This window comes from Gavialis gangeticus, unplaced genomic scaffold (genome assembly GCF_001723915.1).
Source record: "Gavialis gangeticus isolate Ggan-Ray unplaced genomic scaffold, GavGan_comp1, whole genome shotgun sequence".
Classification (NCBI taxonomy): Eukaryota; Metazoa; Chordata; order Crocodylia; family Gavialidae; genus Gavialis; species Gavialis gangeticus.
In genome coordinates, this window is record NW_017729032.1 from 130,919,908 (window position 1) to 130,928,341 (window position 8,434).

Sequence of the window (8,434 nt, forward strand, 5' to 3'; positions counted from 1 at the left end):
AGACAGTGTTGAAGCCCTTCCTAAAGTCCAGAAAGACTATGTCCACTGTGACCCCTGCATCTAAGGGTTTGGTGACCTGGTCATAGAAGGCCACCAGGTTGGTCTGACAGGACCTGCCTCTAATGAATCCGTGTTGGTTGCCCCTAAGCATAATCTCTCCTGCTGGCCCCTCGTGGACATGCGCTATGATAATTCTCTCAAAAAGCTTCCCCAGAATCGAGGTAAGACTTACTGGCCTATAGTTTTCTGGGTCCTCCTTCCTCCCTTTTTTGAGAATGGGAACCACATTGTGTGTGTGCGTTACTGGTGAATGGATTTTATTTCTCTTTGAAAAAAAATTGTGTATTTTGCAATGCATGACAGGCTGTATTCATATTGAAAAAGCTTATAATGTATGTGTGTGTGTATATATATGCACACACACAAAGACACACTGCATACATGTAGTATGTCTGTGTGTGCACATGTAGAACACACACACACAAATATACTCTGCATCCCAATAGCAACATCTTTAGCTTGTATTTAGTTTGGACAGTCTCTCATGCCAAAGAGAGAATAGTGAGGAATTAACAGCAGAGAAAAAGGATAACACAGGAAAGCATAAACCAACCTATATAGGAGTCAGAATCTTGATAAAATTTTATCAACTTGCATGAAGGACTTGTGAAATAAATGGGGACAAAATCCTTGGCTGGTTTAAATTGATGTAGTTCTATTGACACCAAATACACCAGTAAAGCATATGGCTCCACACTGTCTTAAAAAACAGTGAGAATTAATGATAATAAAAAGACCCTTATTTAAATTTAGCAGTTAAACAAACTCTTTCTAGTCAAAAACTCTTTCTAGGAAGCAAAAGTGTTGTATCTGACCTTATTCAAATTGTAAGGGAAAATTGGGGGGGAGGGGGACAGGATACAGCCTTTTATTTTGAGTTTGGCTAGAGTGGTTAGAGTGACTAGAGTACTTGTTCAAGAAATGGTTGACATGGGTTATAGAGCCATCATTCACATCCTCAGTTGAGTGTGGGTCTCTGCTACAAAAATTAGAAGATTCACAGAGCCAGAAACAGGAAGTAGCAGATGGATGACTTTATAGACTAGTGATGATTAAACTTCCCATCATTAGTGGAAAGACTGCTGTGTTCTAGCCATGCGCCAAGCACTGCTTCCACATTTTATTTAATTACTCCAAAATAAAATCTCCTCAGGCTGTGAAGGCCTTAGGATCCAGGTGCCCTACTTTCTCAGCACGTGCTCTAACCATCAGGATGTTTTACCAAAGACAGGTAGAATCACAGCCCCTTCCTCTTTCTTTTGTTTTGTCTTAAAAAAGAAGAGAGAGCCAGTCACCTTTATGTGAAAGTATACCTTATACACGAAAGCCAAAAGGGCTAGGTACTGACATTCACAAAGCTGGGGGAGAATCAATGTAAGTTACATAGTTTTCTATAAACAGTGTAGTTTAGATCAGTAGCGAACAGAACACACATTCACCTTTGGCAGGGGAAAATAGGGTGGGCAAATTTTAGACTGGGTTCTGTCATTTTTAAATCAGTGTATATGTGCAAAACTTCTGGTCTGTTATGGGTATTGACTGGTTTCCAATCACGTATACCCAGTAAAAGTGTACTGTCTGTACCTGGCCTATGTGTTTGCAGGAATTTCAGGCTCTGAACCCCAGTCGCACTTAAATGTCTAAATCTGGAAGAGATGAAAGGGGAGGCCTCCTTTCTTCCCTCCTCCCCCTCTTCTTACGCTATCATCTCTTATTGGCTGGCTGACACTTCCCCATACTTGATGGGAAACTCAGTTCTAGGGGCCAAACTCATTCCCATTTAACAAATACAGAGCTTAGGTACCTGATTTGGGCTTTTGAATTTTACTTCTAGACTAAGACACCTAACTTCTAGGAATAGAAATACTCCTTGTTGCCATAATGAAGTCCCTTTATGAATCTGGCCCATTGTTTAGCACCCACCCTTAGATCTATATTAAAATAAACATTTTAAAACTTTGAAGATAATATATTTCTTATGAAAGGTTTTCCAGGCTCACATATCCTTGTCCCAGAACTTTTAACAGTGGTTAAAGACTATTGTTCTGTGTTTTTAAGATGTTTGAGTATCTGATCTGTATGGACATTCCTGAATTAATCACTCCAGCAGGGCCAGAACATAAATAAGGACTGCCAAGTAGCCTGACAATTTAAATCTCATTTTCCTTGCCAGTTTTTCTAATTGTTTTAATGTGCAAATGAGTATTCTGCCGTTCCCTTATTTGCTCCTTCATTGATAACTTTGTTGACATACTCACTACTTAAGGATGTTGCAAGGTAAGATAATTTTTTCTTGATGCACAAACAATATTTTTGACTTTTGAAGTAAGGAAATATACTTTGAGTATTTTTGTTGGCGTGCAAGGAGCTGGATACTTTAGTGAACAAGCATTGGCCTTTTATCTTCAAATTGACTGAACTCCATTCAGCAATTATATATTAGTGACATGAGTTAGAATTCTGTCAATGCATTTCTAATGCACCTATCACTGTGGTATCTAATTACCATCCAGTTGTGCAGATGTGCACATTTACAATGGCCAAGGATTCAAGACCTGTGATCTAGATACAAGTCTAATGCAGTCATTATGCCATTTAGCAAGACATGGAAAAATGACTGAAACCTTTTATTCAACCTTTGATATTTTAGCCCATCTGTTTTTAAATACATCTTCCTCCTGATCTGCATGATGTTGCTTCTGTGCTTTTAGAGGTGAATGCTAGACACTAGCACACAGCTAGAGCTTCCCTTAAAATTGTTTTGGCCTTGTCTTTATGTAGTATGTTTGCATTTCCAAGAACATGTTTGTGCTTTAAAGATCTTTTTTCAAAGTTACTATAACCCGTTAAAGAAAAGTTCCATGTGCACTTTTTCTTGGAGCACTCACCCTTGTTATTCTCCTTGTGTACTCAATGAGTCTGTTTTGACAGTATAACTCTCTGTTCGTTATGTAGAAGAACATTACAGTCAAATCATTTGAACTCTTCCTGTCTTCAGTTTTGCAAACTCTGCCACCCCTCTCTTCAAGAAAAGGCCTCTCCTTTTTTCTTTTTATTCCCCTGTGTGTACTACAGCAGGAAATGAAGAGGACAGTGTTCTGTTTATGTATGCTTTAAAAGGCTAGGAGTCCACATTTTCATTTTGAAATTCTTTTATACTTTAAGCTAGTAGTTGAGCTATATGTAGTTTGCATTTTGAATTACTAGAACAGATCGGAGCATAAACAGATATTATCAATGTTTATTTTAATTAATATTTTTTCTGTCATTTAAAAATCATAATGAGAGAGAATAATAAACCAAAAAAAACCCCCACCCGTCTCTCTCAATATAGTCTGAAATTTTTGGAGAGAGGGACAAGGAATATCTTCATTGTTTCGAAGAACACAGTGAAAGTCACTTAAATTTTCATTTATCTAACAGCATGTACCATAGTGCTGCTATGTCATGGAAACAAAGGGGAGATGAGATTTATCAAATTTATACTTCAGCCTAATTACAGTGTAGGTGACAATATCCCTAAAATAGAGTCATGCACTGCATGTTGTACTATACATACATTAGTAGTAGTTTGCTTTTGTGCTTTAAAAGTAGTTGCTTTTAAATAACAGCAGCACGACTAACATAATCCCATGGAACTCTTGCTGTCAGCTAGTCAAAATAGACAGCTAATTTTCCCTGGCTTCCTACTATTCTTCAATGCATAACTTGAATGCGTTGTGCATTTTTGGTGGTGTTAGCCATATTTATTTTCTGCATGCAGGGCTGTGTCTAATGGCTCTTGTAGATGAGAGCTGGTTGAATAGTAGAACAGTATTTCTAATTATTTGATTTTGCTCAAAATAGATGTTTTGTTTGACCATTTTCATTCTTTATCATAAATGGGTTGCTGCTTACACATATTGTTGAAGAATGGCTGTCTTTTCACACTCTTAACCATATTCATGTCTGGACAAGAATAGACTTCATTTGTTGTCTGTTACTCTTTAAAAAACAGTTTTAGCATATTGGGGAGAGGAAGACATAACTACGCACTTTAAATTACTCATCTGACAGTAGTTGAAATGCATCATTTCAAATTATTTATTTTATTTTGTCTGCTTCTATGCCGTAGGGTGTTAAAACTGATTATTTAATTACTTTAGGAATTGTTCACAGGCCCTTTCTATATGTGTGATTTTTCTACAAAATAGATTTTATAGACATATTTATCAAAAAGGGCAAGATTAGGATGAGAGGGTAGTTTCAGGTTTCATGGGGTGATACTATCTTTTCAGGAATATGGGATGTGAGAGAAAAAGCATTTAGATATTTTTGGTAGATAACTATAAGTCATTAAGGTGAGCCTGGTTGTCAGGCTAAGAACAAACGTCCTAAGCTTGGCCTTTTAGATTGAGATACTGACACTGATACTTTAATACAGCTGTTAGTTTTACCTCCAAAAATCTACCCAACCACACTGGGTGACAACATCTCTTAGTAATGTGGCTGCTAGCTCTTTCCTGAAAAATGGTTTTTGCAAAGTTACCTATTTAAGCAGTACAAACTTATTTTTCAAGTCCTTGTAATTTTCCATATTTGGAAATTTAGCCCAAAAGATCTAATTACATTAATTTGTTTCCTAATGAAAAAAAAAGAAAGAGATAATAACAGCATTGCACTGTACAAACCTAGTTTTGCTACAGATTTTTTTTGTTAGCAGCCAGAGAGGCCTCTTAATTTCTACCTGCAAAATAGACTGAAAATTGTACATATGTATTTATTATGGATAGGTGTACACTTATTAGCATGCACATAGGAATTCTAGATAACCTTAAAGAGTAATTATGTATTTGCCACCAGTTCCTTCCATTGTCAATCACCATAAATTGTTCCCTTTAGGCTCATCGAACATAGGCTCTTTGTGAAATGAAGCATTGCAGACAGGCAGTTTTTTAAAAAAAATATTACCACCCTAGCAGATGGAACATCAGTAATTTAGTACTAATCAGCTCAACTGGTTTTACAGAGTTTCTGCCTTTAATGTTCTGTGCCTCCATTGTGTTTGATTTACATCCGACTCAAGTGTAGTTTCAAAGCCTGGCAGCTATGAGTAGCTGGCTGATACAATCTCTCTGTCATTATGACCTGAGTTGCAAAGCAGTCCCTAGATCAGGTGACCAGGAAGGGATACAGTAGACAGAATACCTGTAAAATGAGTTTCCTTATGCAAGACTGAATTGTGATTGGATAGATAAAGGGAAGTATGTATTGCAGACCACCAAGAGACCATACTATTATTCTGTCAACTTGCAGGGATTCAGAAGACAGATGGAGATGTATAGTAAGGGCTGTGTGACCTTTGCCCAAGAAGAGGTGAATGAAATGTCAAAGTCAGGTTCATCCCTGGACTACTGCAGCTGCTATCTTTTCATCGGTGCATTAGTTACACTAGCCATTTGGATTATGATTAATATCACCGACACAGCTTTGTTTTCAAAAGCTCTTGAAAAATCACCTCCTGAGAAGGTGGTAAAATGCTGGCATAACAATTTTTTGGAAATAAGGGCAGAGCAAATGATTGTTACAACTGCAATTTTGAGACCCAGTATCAAAAATATTTATTCCTTTAGATGTTTAAAATATGCAGATAGTGCATAAGGCAATTTAAAAAAATTCTTTTAATGATTTTTTTAAAAATCTTTAAAATCTTTTGACAGGTAATTTCCACATGCTATTTTCTTTAGCATTCTCTGCATTCTGGAAATAGGCATCTTAACTCTTTTATAAAAGGAGTCAGGAGCTAGAACACTGCATACATGTCCTGAAGCCAATAAAAACAAAATATTCTATCTGATGAGGAAGAGGCATTTGGATTACAAGAAAATATTTATGTAATGTGACATTCTTGTTACAGGAGATTCTAGCCTATCTGACTTTTACTGGGGAGTAGATTTGCCTAAATCCATTTTCCTGATGTCTGTGTTAGTAATGCAATGCCTACAATTGATATGTCCACAAAAATGGAATGATCCCAGAAGTTGTTTGTTTGCTAGTATACATCATTTGCAATAATTATAGTGATAGCAAAGGTAATGTGCAATACAGTAAATATTTTATTTATGAAAATCAACATTTCCTTTTCCCCTTATGCAGGCTTTCATTGACCATTTGGTTGGGATCCTAGTCTGTGTAATGGTTAAATTCTCTGAATGATGCAAATATTTTCCTTTGAACATGTATGGAACATCAAAGGAAGCTGAGATATATTTTGCAAAATATTTTGTCTGAAGTTGTACTACTTTGGACTCTGTTTTGATTTAAAAGTGTTTACATATAAACTGAAAGAAATATTAAAACTGAAAGAAATTACTTTTTTTTGACAGCTGTAGTTTCAATTGCTGAGAACAATGTGCTTGAAAAATGTTTAGCTAGAATAATACACATGCCAGTTTTATGCTAATAAAAAACAGTGCCTGTTTCCCAGCATAATTGGTCGATGACTATGCTAGAGTTTGGATGCTATATTACAGTAGTTTTCCCTTACTTTCTGTTGTATTGTGATCTAACAAAGAAAAAACAAAACACTGTGTTCCTTGGAGCTGAAAGAAATAATTTAAAATATTGTTCTGGAGTTTATTCCTGTTTAGCACGTTGAGTAGTTTATGAAATCTATTAGGTTTTGATTCATAGGGTGTGTCTACCCGTGAATTTGTGTGTGCCTAAACTTAATGGACCTTAGCCTAAGGCACATTAAGGCAATTGAGGCACGTGTCTACACGTGCATGCTTTAAGGCACCCTAACATGACTTGCTGGTCCAACGGGTTTGCAGCCTGCCCTGGGTAGCACACTGGACAACCCCCTGCAAGTACAGCTGCACCAGGGCCTGTGGGCAGGAAGCAGGTGCTGCACCGGGGAAAATGTGGATTTGGGGTTACCTTTTTTAATCGGAAAATTGGGGATTTTTTTTTTTTATCAGAGAAAACCAGAATGCCTGCTTATCAGGTACAGTTCTGTGTATCAGAGATGGATAGATAGTTGAATATTGCATCCTGTGAGATATATAAATGATTTGATTCTGTTAAAATGAAGAGTAACTTCCAAGAATAAACCCCACTGGCTGAACATTTATCAGAGCTCAAGCTCTGGTTTGAAGATTTTTGCCACCTAATAGCATATCTGCCCATGAGCCTTGTAGCCTTTCAGCCTTACTGACTACTGTGTTACCTTGTAATCTGTTCCATTGACTTCAAATGGACTTCTTCTAAAGCACTAGAAGAATATTGGGTCCTGAATATCATACCCAGTGTCAAAGGTGTTTCTCATGGTTAAATTCTTATTCTACTTTTACTCCACTTCACAGCCCTCTTTCATCTCTCCAAGCAAACTATCTGTGTTTACACAGAGTCTTTGCTATGCTGTTTAGCTCAGCCTATGTCTGGGTCTGTCATGAGGAAGGGCACTTGACGTTAGAAAATATGTCTAGCAGCTTTCCCAATTATACATTTGTTATAATAGAGATATCACAAAATAATCCTTGACTTCAGCAAGTACATTAACAATGAAGTAAATGGGCATGTCTACACATGCAATTAATGCACATGAATAAATTCTGGAGCTTTTTGCTCCAGAGTTTATCGCTCCTAGGCATGCCATTTGGATGTGTGCATGTTGAACTAGGTTGAAGCAGCTCCAGCTGGCAGGAGGCCAGGGAGTCAGCCTGCCAGTCTGGGGCTGCTCTCCCTGGCTCAATGAGCTGAGGAGAGCCTGGCTGGGGCACAAAGGTGCTTCACTGCAAGGATAGCCAGCAGGCAGCTCCCATACTGAAGCACTCTTGTGACCCAGCCAGCCCCTCCAGTGTCTACATACTTATTTTTACAAGTACTATCCAGCTGCAGAGTAAATTAGTTTACTCTGACCTAATAGGGGCTCATGTGTAGATGCAGTTAATTAGGCAACTGTACAGTAAGTGTCTTGTGTAGATATAGTTAGTGAAGAGGTGTGGCTAGTACACATGCTGACTTTGTGGGGGCGTGAAAAAGCATTCAATGCCACTACAGTGGCTGAATGTGCTGCTGCAGTCATCATAGCAGGAGCTGGTATTGCCATGAGCGCAGTGCAGCTGCCCTAGGTGAGGAGCTGAGCTGCTACACCTCTGATGGTCACTTAATACATGCTATTTCAAAACTGAACTAAGAGTGCTTACATCTGCACTTTTTGAATTTTTAAATAAAATAAATCTTGATGTAGTCCCCGGCAAGTAAAAAGTTCTTAAAAATTGGGATTTGTATAGATTCTATGAGTATACTATCTACCACTGTGCAAAATGAACGATGCTAGAAAGACCTTGATAAAATGTTTATATAAAGATTTTTAAGTGTGCTAACCCCCCCC

General features: G+C 37.6%; 1 long non-coding RNA gene across 1 annotated transcript in view; it reads left to right on the forward strand.

Annotated features, from left to right (window-relative positions):
* Nucleotides 1–193: 193 nt before the first annotated feature.
* LOC109302434 overlaps nucleotides 194–8,434 on the forward strand; it is a 19,279-nt gene continuing 11,038 nt past the window's right edge. Inside the window, exon 1 of the long non-coding RNA XR_002098768.1 lies at nucleotides 194–291. This is a non-coding gene — a long non-coding RNA (uncharacterized LOC109302434). The remainder of the gene's footprint in view (nucleotides 292–8,434) is intronic.